We start from the raw sequence: 16,317 nt of genomic DNA on the forward strand, positions 1-16,317 counted from the left end.
AAGGGGAGCATCCGAGGAGAGCCTTGGGTGGTCTCATGTTACTTTATTTCTAATAATGCAAAGCAGATTTATTTGCATACACAACAATGAGGATTAGGGTACTAGATAAAAAAGAAAACAGCCTTCTGACAAATGAAGATCAAGACTCAAGTAGCTGACTTTGGGACCTACCATAAAGGGAAAACTTGCTGTGTTGCCTTCAGAAGCTTAAGTCTTCTCATCTGATGTTTTAGTCGGCTTTACAAACAGGCCTTCTCCCTGGGTCAGCTCTTCTAATACCTTCTCATAGCCAAGATGCTAATCCAGACAGCCTGTGTTCTCCATCTGTTCAGCCAAGAACTCCCCCGCAATCTAAGAGATCAGTTTCACTGTTCTCAAAGATCTGCAGGTGTTGCAGGACCTTGCTCTCCAACTGCAGAGCTGACTTTGGGGCTGTGTGCCACTCCCCCGGTTAACTGTGTCAGGCCTAATCACCAGAAGGCAGGTGCTACTCATTTTCTTAGATAGATATCTTAGGTCTTGGGATTGTTGAATTTAAGTTGCCTGTGGGATTGTCTCAGAAGAATTGTATGGTGGGCAATTTGTAAATAATAGCATTGGTGTCAGTAGAATTAAAGTTTACATTGTTGGTTTTCTCAATGCTTAGCTCAAATAACTACCTTCAAATATTCATGTTCTAAATGGTAATGAAAGGAGACTTGACTTGGGGTGGTGAACACGTAATACAATATACAAATGAGGTATTATAGAATTGTACACCTGAAACCTATATAATTTTATTAACCAATGTTACCACAATAAATTAATTAAAAATAAAATAATGTTCTATAACCCACTTTTCTATATACTAATAATGAATTTGACTTTTGAGTAGCCTTTAATTACTTGGGCTTTTGAACTTTGTTTACAGAATTTTTAAAAATAATTGAGTTTTAAAAACATTTTATTTTGAAATAACTTTTTAAAATTTACAGAAGAATTTCAAGAATTATATAAAGAACCCCTCCTACACCCTTTGCCCAAATTCACCATTTTTGACCAATTTTAATATTTTGCAGACTTGAGCACTTGTCCATGCATGTACTCTCTCTCGGCACACATACACACACATACATATACACACATACACACGCATAACACACACATAATACATAGACACACACATAACACACACATACACATACACACATTAATTCTTTTCTATATTTGACAGTACTTTGAAGACATCATGTCTTTTTACTTTTTTTACTGAATATCTATTTTTTAAAGAATGAGTTGTCAAAGCAGTTACCAAATTCAGGAAGTTTAATATTGACATAATACTTTAATGTACAATCATATACCAATTTCATCAATTGTCCTAATAATATATTGCAAAGCAATTTTTAGTACATTATCCAATCCAACAATACACTGATATTCTTCAGTGGTTGTAATGTATTTTAAAATAAAATACATTATTTTAAAAATATTTATTTGTCACAAATTAATTTATTTTTAATGTGGGCTTTACATAAGATATATTCATGGCTAGACCAACCCATTGCCGTTAAAGAGATCAGTCCACTCTTGAAAGGACCAGGATTGGGAAGGAAAATTTCCTTACCCATTCACTGCAGCATCAAATTGTTCTTTCCAATGCAAAAAAAAAAAAAATTAGAGGGAAAGATTTGCAACCATCTGTTTGTTGTGCGCCAGCGTCCTAAGAGGGGAAACAAACTTGTTTCTACTTCTCTGTCAAAATCCTGGCATGTGGACCCTCTGTTTTCTCAATTAATTGTAGAATCTTGACTGATGAATGGGCATTCTTTAACCTGTGCTGAGCATTTGGAATTTAAAATTAGCAAAGTAATTATATTTACTGGGCCACCGATTGAAGGAAAATTGCACTCGGCTGATGAATTTGCATGTTGTGAAATGGGTCATGGTAGCAGATGGCTTTCCAAAAAGCAAAAAATAATGCTGGAGTTGGTCGTTCTTTCTCCTGGCTTCCATAATTGAGCCCTGTTGCATGAAAGTGTGAATGCTCAAATCAGGTCAGGGATATTTGATGTCAGGAGAGGTAAGCAAGAGGAGTAATAAGTTGACAAAGAATAATATTTTGGTCTTAAAATAAATCACCATATATGGAAATCTGCATATAAAGCTAAGGCTGGGTGTTAAGTCATAGCTAACATTTATTTATTAAGTGCTCATTCTCACAGACACTATTCTAGATACTTTGCATGTATTGACTTGTTTAATCTGCACCATAAACCTATTATGATCTGCATTTTATAAATGAGAAAACTGAGATTCAGAGAGGAAAGTTGGCAAAATTCAATATAAATGTTTTAGTCACATGAAATATTTAATTGCAGCCCCAAGAGATTTTACTTATATTAAGCGCAAAAAGGTAATATTTAAATTATGTTTTCTCAATACCATTTCCCACTTAAAACAAAACAAATCGAAGTAGGGCACCCTGAAGAAATGAAGACTCATTCCAGGTCTGGTGCTGGAAATGTACAAGATGAATCTAGGACATCATGTCTTACCAAACAGCAGGAAATATATAAAAAACTCTTGGGATTGTGTCAAAAGGACTCAGGAGCTCTTATTGGGCAAAGAGGGACAAATTTGAGCATCAATAAGGGTAATAATTAAAATGGATTTTTCCTGGCTGGTGTGGCTCAGTGGTTGAGCATGGACCCATGCTCCAGGAGGTCGCTGGTTCAATTCCTGGTCAGGGCACATGCCCAGGTTGTGGGCCAAATTCCCACTGGGGGGCATGCAGGAGGTGGCCAATCGATGTTCTCTCTCATCAATGTTTCTATCTCTCTCTCCCTCTCTAAAATCAATAAAGAAAAAAAAATTAAAATGGATTTAAACACATAGAATATTTCTCAATCCATCAGTTCATAATAATACCAAAACAGAAACCTGCTGATATTCTTTAAAGACTAGGGAACCATTATTTATATAACTGGTCAGTAGAGAGAAAGAATCACACTTTTTTCCTTTCCTTTTCCATGCAAACTGTAATCAAATATTCAACAAGAAAAAGTTTCTTTTTTTTTTTTTTAAACCTATGTTTTTATTGATTTTTTTTTTTAGAGAGAGAGGAAGGGAGAGAGAGAAAGAAACATCAATGTGAGAGAGAAACATCGATTGGCTGCCTTCTGTGAGCCGCCCCCCCCCCCCCCCCAAGGGATCTAGTCCACATCTCGGGCATGTGCCCTGACTGGGAATCAAATCAGAACCTCTCAGTCCATGGGACAGCGCTCAATCCACACCAGCTCGACTTAAGTTTCTTTTTTACAGAAGTAATCTAACTAATAAATGAAGAAGGAATAATAAAAATATCACAATTTGAAACTCTTAATGAATTAGTGTTTCTAGGCAATGATCTACAATGGCTGATGATGTCAATTTGTAATACTCTCAACAATAAAATTAAATTAAACAGAAAAGGGACAGTATATATTATATGCCTCTTGATTAAAGTATTCTATACTACCTACTTATATGTTGGTCTTGCCAAAGAAACCAAAGCAGAATCTTTTCAGCTGCTTTATCTCATGGGAAATACAGAGAACAGAGGCACATGCTAAGGGACACCACAGGGATGTAATCCAGACTAGGGGAAAATCAGGACAAAAGGACCATTTAAAAAAACAACACAACAATAACAATAGCTGAAGTGTAAAAAAGGAAAACTTGCATATTAAAAGAGATTTAAGAAAATAATATTAACCAATGGTAATACATAGATCTCTATTTTTTAATTTATTTCTTTACTGATATTAGAGAGATTGAGGAAGGGAGAGAGAGAAAGATAGAAACATCGATGAGAAAGAACATTGATTCGCTACCTCCTGCATGCCCCCTACTGGGGATTGGGCCCAGAACTCGGGCATGTGCCCTGACCCGGAATCAAACTGGTGACCTCTTAGTGCATGGGTTGACACTCAACCACTGAGCCACACCAGCCGGGCAATAAATAGATCTTTTAATATCCTATTTCAAGCAAATAGTAAAACACAACAAAACAAACTAAAATCATAGCATTTATAGATAATCAGGAAAATAGAAACAATGATGGTATTAAAGAATTATAGTTAGATTCTTGGAGATGTGATGACATTGTAATTATGTTTAAGAAGGAGAGCCTTTGTCATCAGAGATATATATTTAAATATTTTTAGAGGAAATCATATGATGTCAGGGATTTGTTTCAAAATAATTGTGTGGGATTGGGGAAATGGGTAGTGATATAAAGAAAAGAAATAACTAATGACCATTGCTGAGCTGGTTGATAAGTACATGGAATTCATTATACTATGCTCTCATTTCTGCACATGTTTGAAATATTCTGTATTAGAAGCATGTTTTTAAGGTGGCTCATACACATAAAAATGAATATTTAAGTGTGGCAAACAACCCAAATGTTCATCAACTGAGGGATGAATAAATAAATAGTATGGTATATCCATACAATGACACATTTTTCAGCAATAAAAAGTAATGAAGTGATACAGGCTGCAAAATGAACTTTTAATATAGTATGTTGAGTGGAAGACACCGATCACAAGCAATGACATATTGCATGAGTCCATTTTAAGAAATATCCAAAATAGGCAGATTCAAAGAAATAGAAAGAACTTGGCGTGGGTGGGGAATGAAGAATGACTGCTAATAGGTTTAGGTGTTTCTTTTGGAGGTGATGAAACATTTTATGTTGATTGTTGTGATGGACAGATGACTCTGAATATGCGAAAATGATCAAATTTTACATACAATGGGTGGATTGTATGGTGTGTGAATGATGCCTCAAAAAATCTGTTTTTAAAAGTTTAACCTGGAGATTCTAGGGATAACATACATTGACAGGAAATATGAGGAGATAGAGGAACATGTTAAATCATACCAGGAAGCAAACAGGCAAATTCAGAATATACCTGTATATGGTTGGGACTTGACAGTCACTTGAATAACTTTTTTCCCCCAGTTCAGTTCAATGACCTCTAGGTGGTGGTAAAGATTCCAAGCAATATTTATGACCAGAATGAACAGCTAGTCCTCAAACTGCTCTACAGGATCTTAAAGAGTTCCTTGACAGGACTCGGATGAAGTTGATTTTGTGTGTGTGCGGTTTCAGTAGCACCATTTCCCCCCTGATTCTTACTACAAGGGGTATTGCACACGGCAAGGAGCTCTGAAAACCAAGCATGAGCTTGAGAGCAAGGCTTAGAAAAGGCTTCTTTTGGTTCAGATCTCACATGAAGATTTAGGGCAACATATTTGAAATCCAAGTTTTAATCTGTTTATGGTGAAAAATAATAATTTTTTGTTTATAATGGAAAGGTATTTGGTCATCAACTCCAATGAACTGGGCATCAGTTTGAGGACTAAAGAAAACAAGCACATGTTAGATTTCTTTCAGATTATGCTCTTTCAGAAAATATTAAGAGAACAAAACATGCTTAAGAAGCATCTCTTAAGCTCAAAAAATGTTTTGCAAAGAACAGGTGACATTAGTAGTTCATAAAAACGTGTGTCCCAATTTGTTCTTCAACTTTAATTTAGGAAAAAAGTACAAACTGGAGCTCAGCTTGTCCCAGGTCACCAGTTTCCAGAGGTACACTGTGAACTTCTACAGGTTATTTTTCACATTCATCTCTTACTTTGGTGGTGAGGAACCCAACTCTAAATAATTTTCTCAATGTCTTAAGCTACCTGTGAGGAAGGGCCTGGCCCAGAGCCTTTGGCAAAGACTCTAGTTCACCTCAAGAATTAGGACAAGGAACACTCTGCACTGACCACCAAACTTCACCTACTGTTCTTGTTTGTTGACTTAACTAGATGACAGCAATAAGTCTTCCTTTCAGCTAATTTCACTATAAAAAACAAATGCTGTAGTCAAATGTGTGCATGGCAAGCTATAACTGCTAATGGAAGGGGCAAGTTGAATAAGTCATTCCACAGATGTTTTTTGAGCACCTACCATGTGCAAAGCACTCTGCAGGGATTTGCTGGCCAAGCTGCTGCTGTCTGCTTATAGGTATAAGAACTCTTCCAGATTTTATCTCTTCCTCCCAAACAATCTTCTGCCTCCATAATTTCAGTCCTCCAACTACATCTACTTGCTATTTGGGGGGTATGGGGGCTATAATATTTGTTTCCCACTTGAATATAGACCAGTTAGATGTAGCTTATTTTTCCACTTAGACTTCAATCCTGAATCCTGTGCGTTCAATTTAGTGTGTGTGTGTGTGTGTGTGTGTGTGTGTGTGTGTAAATGCCTTGTCCATCTCTTGCAGGGAGATGCTTAGAACCTCTGGCCCTTAAATTTTTGTGGAGACCAGGCACTAATATGATGAGCTGCATTACAAGTTTTGGAGAAGAAAAGGGAGGATTTAGAGAAACTAACATTTACTGAGTGCCCACTAAGCACTTTCTCCTGTGTTGCTTGCTCATTTGCTGTCACAGCAAAGCAGAGCGTAGCGATCAAACGAGCGTGGGCTTTGGAACAGGTAGATGAGAGCAGGACCCCTGGTTAAGCTGCCTACGTCCCGACTGACCTTACTTATGGATGGAAGATTCCTCAGCTGAAAATTGGAATCCTTTCAACAGTTCAATTTTATATTGTATGAAGAGCTGAGTACTTAAGAGGCACTCAATTTTGTTCTTACTTCGCTTTTCTGATGTGGAAAAGGAGAGAATATGTTATAGGCTTAATATGTATTTTTATAAAACCTATCCACAGCTCTAATGAGACTGCTAAAACTAAAGTGTATATTTTAACTGCTTTAGTAAAACTGGATTCCAATATATTTCTACTTTCATGGAAAAAAATGTAGGCTAATCCCCTTCTCCCATGTTTGCCTGAGGGGTGCAACTTTGTATATCCTCAGGGTGAAATGACATTTTCAGAGATGTTTGTCTGGGTTCCTTGGAAGAGATAATTCATTCTTCCTAGAGAAAATCAGGTACAGATATTTCAGTTCAGCCTGTAAGATTTTGATGTTGCCATTTGTTATATAAAGGATTCAATTTTCTAGGAAAATTAGTTGAAACTTTTCAAAACTCTGTCTTAAATTGTCTTGAAAATGGCAATACTGTATCAACCAGAGTTGTTTTTTCTTTCCCACTCATGTGTAATTTTGAGGATCTCCAAAAAGGTAGACATGACGTATAAAATCAGAACTGGCATGGGACAAAAGGGCCAACACAAAGGACATTTTCCTTTGGGGGTTCACCTGTCTTAACTCCTATGACTTTCTCTTCTGCTCTTACACATTCTAGTCCTTCCTTGTCATCTTCTATTTTAAAAATTCCTATAAACCCAGGGAGTGCCTATCCTGTAATTCTGTCTCCCCAACCCTTCCCCTGACAAAATCTATTAATTATTTTATTTCAGCTCTGTTCTACTTGGAACAGCTATGGCAGACTAATTCATCTTATTGATTCAGAAACAGTTTACTGCATTACCCCTTGAGGGTAGGAGAAGGAAGAAAAATTTGAGATTTAATATAACTGATGTAGGCTGGATATGCGATCCCATTTTTATCTGACAACAGCCAGAGGTGAATATTTTCATTTCCTTATTACAGAAGAGAAACTGGATGCTTTGAGAAGTAAAATTGCCCCAAGTAGGAAAGGTCACAGTGGCAGGGGTAGAATTTGATTCCAGGGTTTTTTTTCATCCTCACCCAAAGACATTTTTCCATTTTTTGTTCAGATAGAGTGGGAGGGGGCGAGAGAGAGAGAGAGAGAGAGAGAGAAACACTGACGTCGTGAAAGGGACACATCGAGTGGCTGCCACCCACATGACCCAACCAGGGCCGGGGAAAAACTGTAACCGAGGTACATGCCCTTAGCGGGAACCGAACCCGGGTCTCTCTGGACCGTGGGCCAACACTCTAACCGCTGAGCCAAACCAGCCAGGGCTAATTCCAGGTTTTTACAGTTCCAGAGCATGTACCCTGGTCACCTCTGCTCTATCTGAGGGTCTGCATTTCACCTGGAGTCCAGTTCTTGACCACAGAGTTCCTGGACCCCTCAGCAGACTCAGGACCACCTCTTCACAGAGCTTACTCCCCCTGAGCCAGCAGATCCTAATAGAAACCCCCTTCTTTCCCTTTATCTCCCCCTCTAATTCAAGAGATGCCCCCACCCCACCCCACCTTAAAGAAGTAACACAATGAGGTCAGAATCCTTGGCCTGCGACTGTTTTCCTTTGACCAAGAATCTTTAGCCCAGTGGGGAGCGCGGAGACCCCGGGTGCTGAGCGAGTCGACGAGGAAGAGCAAAGCCCCCGTAAGCACAGAAGCCGCAGGCCGGGCCCTTGCAGAAGCGCCGCAGCGGGCACAGCCAAGGGCCCTGCGACGTGTCCTAGAAAAGCTCCTCTTCTACCTGCTTCTTCAGGCTCAGTGGCCAGGCCTTGCTTAGGAGGAAGAAAACAATAGCTGCCTTGAGTTTAGAGAACGGAACTGATAGTAGGTCAATAGTGGGATAGGAAATCCAGGTTGTTTAAACAACAGTCCTGTTCTTTATTTTATTGTATTTTTTTTTAATCCTCGCCGAGGATATTTTTCCATTATCATCAGACAAAGGGGAGGAAGAGAAACATCAATGTGAGAGAGACACATTGACTAGTTGTCTCTCGCACGACCCAACCAGGATGAACTGCAACCGAGGTACATGCCCTTGACTGGAACTGAACCTGTGACTCATTGGTCCTCGGGCCTTTGCTTTAACTGCTGAACCAAACCAGCCAGGGCAAACAACAGTCCTGTTTGTTTTTTTTATTCTCACCCGAGGACATTTTTTCATTGTTTGTTCAGATAGAGTGGGAGGGAGAGAGAGGAAGAGAGAGAGAGAGAGAGAGAGAGACATGGACGCGAAAGGGACACATTGAGTGGTTGCCACCTGCACGACCCAACCAGGGCCGGGGACAAACTGCAACCGAGGCGCATGCCCCTAGTGGGAACCGAACCCGGGTCTCTCTGGACCGTAGGCCGACGCTCTAACAGCTGAGCCAAACTGGCCAGGGCGACAGACCTGTTTTTTAAAAAATGGACTGAACTGTCCTAATTTTCTGAGGTCAGTGTTCTGTCACATGGTTGTTGTAAAGTGTGGACCTCGGATTTGAACCAAATCCCCAACTGATACACAGCTCAGCGCTTTCTTGTCAACAAGCTAGTCCTTTGCTTTTTAATGAAACCATTTGAGGATTGAGGGGCCAGGTGATACTGGAAGGGGGGAGAAGAGAGGAGCGTGGAGTTTTGAAGGCACTTGTGCCATTTTAAAATCAACACTGTGGGATGTTTGTGTTAAGATTTTGTGAAGTGACCTAAACAGACTCATGGGGCAACATACTCAATATTTAAACTTTCTTCTCTCCTCCTCCTTTGTTTTCCCCCTGCGGCTGGACTGATGGCACGTGGGGGTGGGGTGGAGTGAGTGAGCAAAAATAGGTTATTTAAACGCTGTTGTAAAGAAGTGTACACTTTGCGTAGACAAATGCTGGCTGCTTTTAAACGCAAGGCCTGGGTGTTTATAGCTAACACTCTGGAAAATAAATAGGCAGTTTTACTTGTGTTCTGGAATTTATTGCCACCCTTTCAACCCTCCAGGGGTGACCTGCTGGACTGGCAGGATCTGAAGGAAGAAAGTTAAACACCCCCAACATCAGAGACAGTCACCTTTCAAAAGGAAGCACATTCGATCTAATATGTAGTCCGAGCTCAATATCTCGCTCCACCTCACCATGTCGAAAAAGGAGGAAAAAAATTGGTGTTGAGGAGGGTGGGAGGGGCTGATGGAGTAAAATGTTGAACAACACCAAAAGCATATAGACAGCGAGATCTAGAAACTGAACAATTCCAGTTTTTTCAGACTGTGAAGAAACAACCAGTTTTCTTAAAAAAAATAATAAGTTGGCACATGCAAAGGAGATAGAAAGAGAGAACTTTAAAAATTAAAGACTTAAGAGATATGTCTATGAGTTGCAATGTATTTGGATCTAGATGAAAACAAAATATAGAAATAAATGAGTAAGTAATACAGAGAAAAATATTTATGAGACAGTGGGAACATCTGAACACTGACTATTTGAACGTATTAAAAAATTACTTTTGATCTGTTAGATGTAATAACAGAATAGTGGCTGTATTTTAATAAAGAGTCCTAATATTTTAGAGATGGACGTTATATATTTCTATGTGAGGTTACAGTCTTGGATTTGTTTCAGAATAATGGGGTATTCAGGGCATGGGTGGAAGTATATATCCAATGAAATTGGCCTTAAGGGGTTAATTATTGAGGCTGAGGGTTCATGATACTATTCTCTCTACTTTTGTATACAAAAGATTCTACATCTCTTGGCATGTTTTGGCACCCATATTACATTTTAAGTTCCTTTAACTACTGAAAAGTACATTTTTAATTTTAGAATAGTTATAGATATTTAGAAAAATTGTGAAGTAGAGAGTCTCCATACATTCCACACCCATTTTCTCTATTATTAACATCCTACATTTAATTTTTTCACATTTATATTTGTATGGCTTATTTGTCATAATTAATGAACCAATATTATTGTCTCAGTTTTTACCTAATATTTCTTTTCATCTAGGTCACACATTACATCATCTTCCTTTCTCCTTAGGTGCTTCTTGGCTGTGATATTTTCTCAGACTGCTCATGTTTTTGGTATCCTTGACAGCTTTGAAGAGTTCTAGTCAGGAATTTTGTAGAATGTCCCTCAATTAGGATCCAACTGATCTTTGGCTTGTGATTAGACTTGGGTTAGGTGTTTCTAAGACAGCGGTTCTCAACCTTTCTAATGCCGCGACCATTTAACACAGTTCCTCATGTTGTGGTGACCCCCAACCATAAAATTATTTTAGTTGCCACTTCATAACTGTAATTTTGCTACTGGTATGAATCGCCATCAGAAATATGTGTTTTCCGATGGTCTTAGGCGACCCCTGTGAAAGGGTCATTCACTCCCCAAAGGGGTCGCAACCCACAGGTTGAGAACCACCGTGGAGGAAGATTTTTAAGCTTTTTGTTTTAACTTTTGAACATCAGGTTGTTGTTCCTTTAGCTGTCTTCAAAACAAGTGGCTTTAGAAACTTACCTGGGCATGTGTTGCTCCTGTACCCTGCACATTTATTATTATTATTTGCCTTCAAGCATCATTTGCTATTTACTCTGCTAAATAATAAAAGTATTTTTAGAAATGGGGGCATATTTGGCAATAGCTGCTGAAAGAAAAGGTGTGTATGCAACTCACTTCTAATTATAGTTATTGTGCAGAGAGAGTTAAAACATTAAACATTAGCAATGGATTAGTCACAAACATGAATGGTATATAGAATCTTTTTCTCTTCAAATAAGAGATTTGGAATTTTTTCTGAAATAACTTGTGCTCTTTCCCATTTTTAATTTTAGTTGCCATAGGAATCTGGTTAATCTTTAACACTGTTTCCTGGTGCTGTTTTTGAACTCTTCCCTGGAACTAAGATTTGGAAATACTGTACCAAAAAGGACACTAGAATACACCAAGAAGAAAACTCTAGATCAGTATCACCTATGACTATCATTTTAAAAACTTAAATAAAAATTTAAAACACATAATTTAGTAACTCAACTAAAGATAATATATCTCAAACAAGGGGATTTATTCTAAGAAAACAAATGTGATTCATTATTAAAACATTTAATAATATAATTCTTCATATTAAGAGAGCTAAAAAGAAGGCTCATATAATCATCTCCAGAGAGGTATGTAAGGCATTTGATAAATTAACTTGTTCATGTTAAAAATATGATCGAGTGTGTGTGTGTGTGTGTGTGTGTGTGCGCGCTTCAGCTCAAATGCTATCCTAGTTAATGTTCTAACATTAGAAACTTTCCAATAAGTGAGAAACAAGGCAAGGATGCCCATTATCTTTACTATTATTTAACATTGGGCTAAAGGTACTAGCCAATACAATTAGAAAAGAAAAAGTAATTAGAAGAATAAAGATTGGAAAGCAAGAGACAACCCTCTGTCTGCAGGAGACATGATTTTACATATCTGCAAATTCCAAAGATCTAGTGAAAAACTGCTTTAAACTATATAAATGTAATAGAGTTTTGGATTATAAAATTAACATATAAAAATCAATAACCTTCTTATATACTAACTAAAATCAGGTAGAAGAGACAATGGAAGAGAAGATGCTGTTTTTTATTTCATTTTATTTTATTTTTTTATCCTCACCCAAGGACAGTTTTTACATTTATCTTCAGATAGAGTGGGAGGGAGAAATGGAGGAAGAGAGAGAGAGAAATATTGATGTGAGAGAGACACATTGAGTGGCTGCCACCCACACGACCCCAATTGGGGCCAGGGACAAACTGCAACCAATGTACATGCCTTTAGCAGGAACCGAACCCAGGATTCTCTGGTCCACAGGCGGACACTCTAACCACTGAACCAAACCGGCCAGGTCTGTTTTTTATTTTTTTAATTTGTCTTTATTGTTGAAAGTATTACAGATGTCCCCATTCACCTCCCCTCCCCCCACACACATTGTCCTCTTCTACCTCGCTGTTTTTGATAGCAAAAAAACAAAAAACAAAATCTAGGAATGAACCCAAACATATAAGATCAACTGTAAAACACCACTGAAGATGTAAAAGAAGACCTGAATAAGTGGAAAAACACACCATGTTCTGGGGTAGGAATACTCAACATCATAAACTTGCCAGTTCTCCCTAAGTTAATTGATAAATTTAACATAATCCCCAAAAGTTAACTTCAGGACTTTTTCCTAGAGCAAGACAACTAAATTATAAATTCACTGAGAAGAGCAAAAAACAAGAATAATCAGGAAACCCCCCAAATGAAGAGCAGTGACAGGGATAATCTTTCAGAAGTAACCTATTATGAAGACTCTATTTTAAAAAATGTGGTATTGCACATGAATGGGCAGACAGATTGACCAATGTAAGGAAAATAGAAAATACTGAAACAGACCTAATTGCATACATAAATGCATAATATACACATATTCTGCTTAGATTTAAAAACAAACAAGAAATGGAAGGCTAAACATTAAAAATGGCCATTTTATTAGGGAAGGGTGGAGGGCCAGAAGCTAGATTTCTCTGAGTAAACATTGTCCTATTTCTTTGGAATCATGTATTTTGCATTATTACAAAACTTAAAATTATTGAATACTTTTAGATTGAAAGTAACAAAGCCTAAGGTTTGAAAATAAAAGGAGAACAATAAACCTGAATGCATATTCAAATGGTGGCAAAATCACACAGTGAAAATCATTTCTAGTGATTTTACACACAATATGTCCCTAATAGAACACACTCTAAGGAAAATAAGATCTTTCAAAACATGCAAACAAACAAAATATCTTAAACTGTTTTCAATAATCATATTGTTGGGGATAGTGTTGGTATGATTATTCTGAAGCTGTTGTGCATGTTTTCTAAGATAAAGCAAATAAATAGTTATATTATATTTGGATTCCAGCATTCCTGCTGTTTTGAGACCCAAGATTCTCCATGTGAAAGTCTAGAGGCCCAGATGAAGATCAAAGAGGTTACAATCTGAATGGGAAACGTCATTCTTGTGATATATTTCACCTTAATACAAATTTATATATATACACTTATATACATATATTTGTGTGTGTGTGTGTGTGTGTATTCTAACGTTGTTCACCAAAATAACCTAGAAATAATGACCAACCAGTAGCAATGAACACCCTCAACTTACAGATTAAGGTTTCCAACACCATTCCTACTTAGAGGGCACTTTGGAAAAATGGCTGATTCTCAGAATAGTGCAGGGAATGTGTGAGGGACTGGAAAATCTGGTCATACCAGACATCAAGGAAGGTATCAAAGAGTCATATCAACTGATTCAGGAGCCAACGAAAGGAGGGAGGCTTCCCCTGGCCAAAGATGGGACAACTTAACCATCAAAAGGAATAACTGTAATGGGTTGAAACACATAAATTATGTTAAATCTGTAAGTTTATAATGATAACAAACAAACAAACCTAATTAGTCACCATTGGAAGATAGTAGGAAACACTGTTTTGTAAACTGGTTAAGCATTTATCCTGCTATTTCTAAGGAGCTGTACAACTGATATCCAAATAGTAGACATGAGACATTTTTTTTTCATGGAAATAGTCTAGCTATAAATGTGAAGGAACAGTGGAACTGTGTTATAATAATTTTGTAACACCTAATGAATGAGTAGATCTAGGCATTGAGTAACAAGGATGCTAACATCACAGAAAGAGACAACCAGACATTATCTGCCTCCTGATGGGAGAGCACCCTCCCTTCCACCCATGAAGTAGTCTTGCCCTATGGTAATAATCAGAATTTGAATTAGCCTCTAGATCCAACCACCAATTTATAAGAGATACAGAAGACACAAGAATATATTAAACAACACAACTGGGATGCGTGGAAAACTCCACATTGTGAGAAATTCTACAGGAAAAATGACTTAGATTCTTCAGCAAATAAATTACGAGAGACAGGGATTGGAGACAAAAAGGACACTTGAAGATTAAAAGATATTTAAAAGGCGTATCAAATCAATAGACCTTATATGAATCCTGATTCAAACATGAAAACTGTAAAAAATTATTTTGATAATAAGATGTTTGGAAATTTAAACACTGGATATTGGCTAATATTAATATATAATGAATATATTTAAGTACTATAATGGTATTGCAGCTATGTTTTTTAAAGTTCTCATTTTAAGAAGATATAGGAAACATTTATACATAAATAATATGATGGAGTAAGAGAATGGGAGTATAGATGCTATATCACCTGTCACTATATCAGATAAAACAAGATGGGCCTTGAGTTAATCATTGTTGAAGCTGGTTGATGGATACATGAGCTTATTATATTATTCTTCCTACTTTTGTATACATCTGAAATTTTCCACAATAAAAAAGGAGAACAAGATTTAAAGCAAATAAGAAAAAATAATCTCTTTGTTGTTAATCCTCACCCGAGGGTATTTTTATGCCTCCTGCACTCACCCTAACTGGGGCCAGGGATGGAACCTGCAACTCGGATATGTGCCCTCGATGGGGAATCAAACCCATGCCCCTTCTGTGTGTGGGCGGATACTCTAACCACTGAGTACATCGGCCAGGGCAAATATATAATCTTGATGGTGGGTATATAGATATTTATTGTATTATTTTCTATTCTTTTAAAAATATGTTCATAATTGAAAACAAAACCATTTGTAAAAGAAATTACAATCAAATAGCTGTGGGGATACTTAAGTTGGGGGGAGGGGGCTCTAGCTCTATAAAATCTTATTCCTTACAGAAAAAGATGAAAGACGTAAGGTGAATAAGCAAACATTAAAATGTGAACCTGGTGGTGGGCATAGGGGTGTCTGCTTATCATTTTCTGTGCCTTTTGTTTATTAAAATTTTCCATAATTTGAATAACAGTATTTATTTATTTATTTATTTATTTATTTATTTATTTATTTATTTATTTTAAAGTGTCTGTGTAGTGTCAAGGTCAAATTTGCCCTCTGGGTAAGCTGCTTGTGCCCAGTCACAGAGGCTGCAAATAGATTTTGCACCTGGAGATTTTGTGTGAGTGGGTGGAAAGGACAGCTGGCTGGAGAGAAGAGGGCTCTCCCACACCCCCATTCCACTGCACACCTTCCCATGATCTGCAGCTTCTCCGGAACACTAAGCCTTCCAAGGCTGGTCAGTAGAGAAGATTCTGCATGGATACTGGAGTGTGGGCCCTGAGGCCATTCAAATTGTGGCATTGCTCTGAGTCCAAGGCAGGCTGGGGGGGAACCCATCAGATACTGTCATCTCAGCTGGCTTTGTTCTGTTTCTCTCTGGAGGGCCATCCACCACGAATGTATTTGGGAAAGAGAGGCAGCATTAAAGAAGGCATATTGTTGACTACCTTCTGTTGTACATACTCTTTAATATTAATAATGCTTTTGAAATAAACATTTTCAAAAAGAGACCGATCAAAAGGTTGAATTTCTAAACAGAAAATAAAGTTGTCTTAGAACCAAAGTATATTTACTAAGCTTGCATACATGCTTTCATTCATTCATTCATTCATTCATTCATTCATTCATTCATCTATTAAATATGTTTATGGCACCTACTGTGTTCCTAATAGTGCTGCTAGGTTCTGAGGATACCCAGAGAGCACCATGGCCACTTATAAGGAGAGGCACTGGGTAAGGGTGCCCTTCTATTAAATTAAATTTAATTAAATTAAAAACTAGTTGTT

Source organism: Molossus molossus, unplaced genomic scaffold (genome assembly GCF_014108415.1).
Source record: "Molossus molossus isolate mMolMol1 unplaced genomic scaffold, mMolMol1.p scaffold_m16_p_12, whole genome shotgun sequence".
Taxonomy (NCBI): Eukaryota; Metazoa; Chordata; class Mammalia; order Chiroptera; family Molossidae; genus Molossus; species Molossus molossus.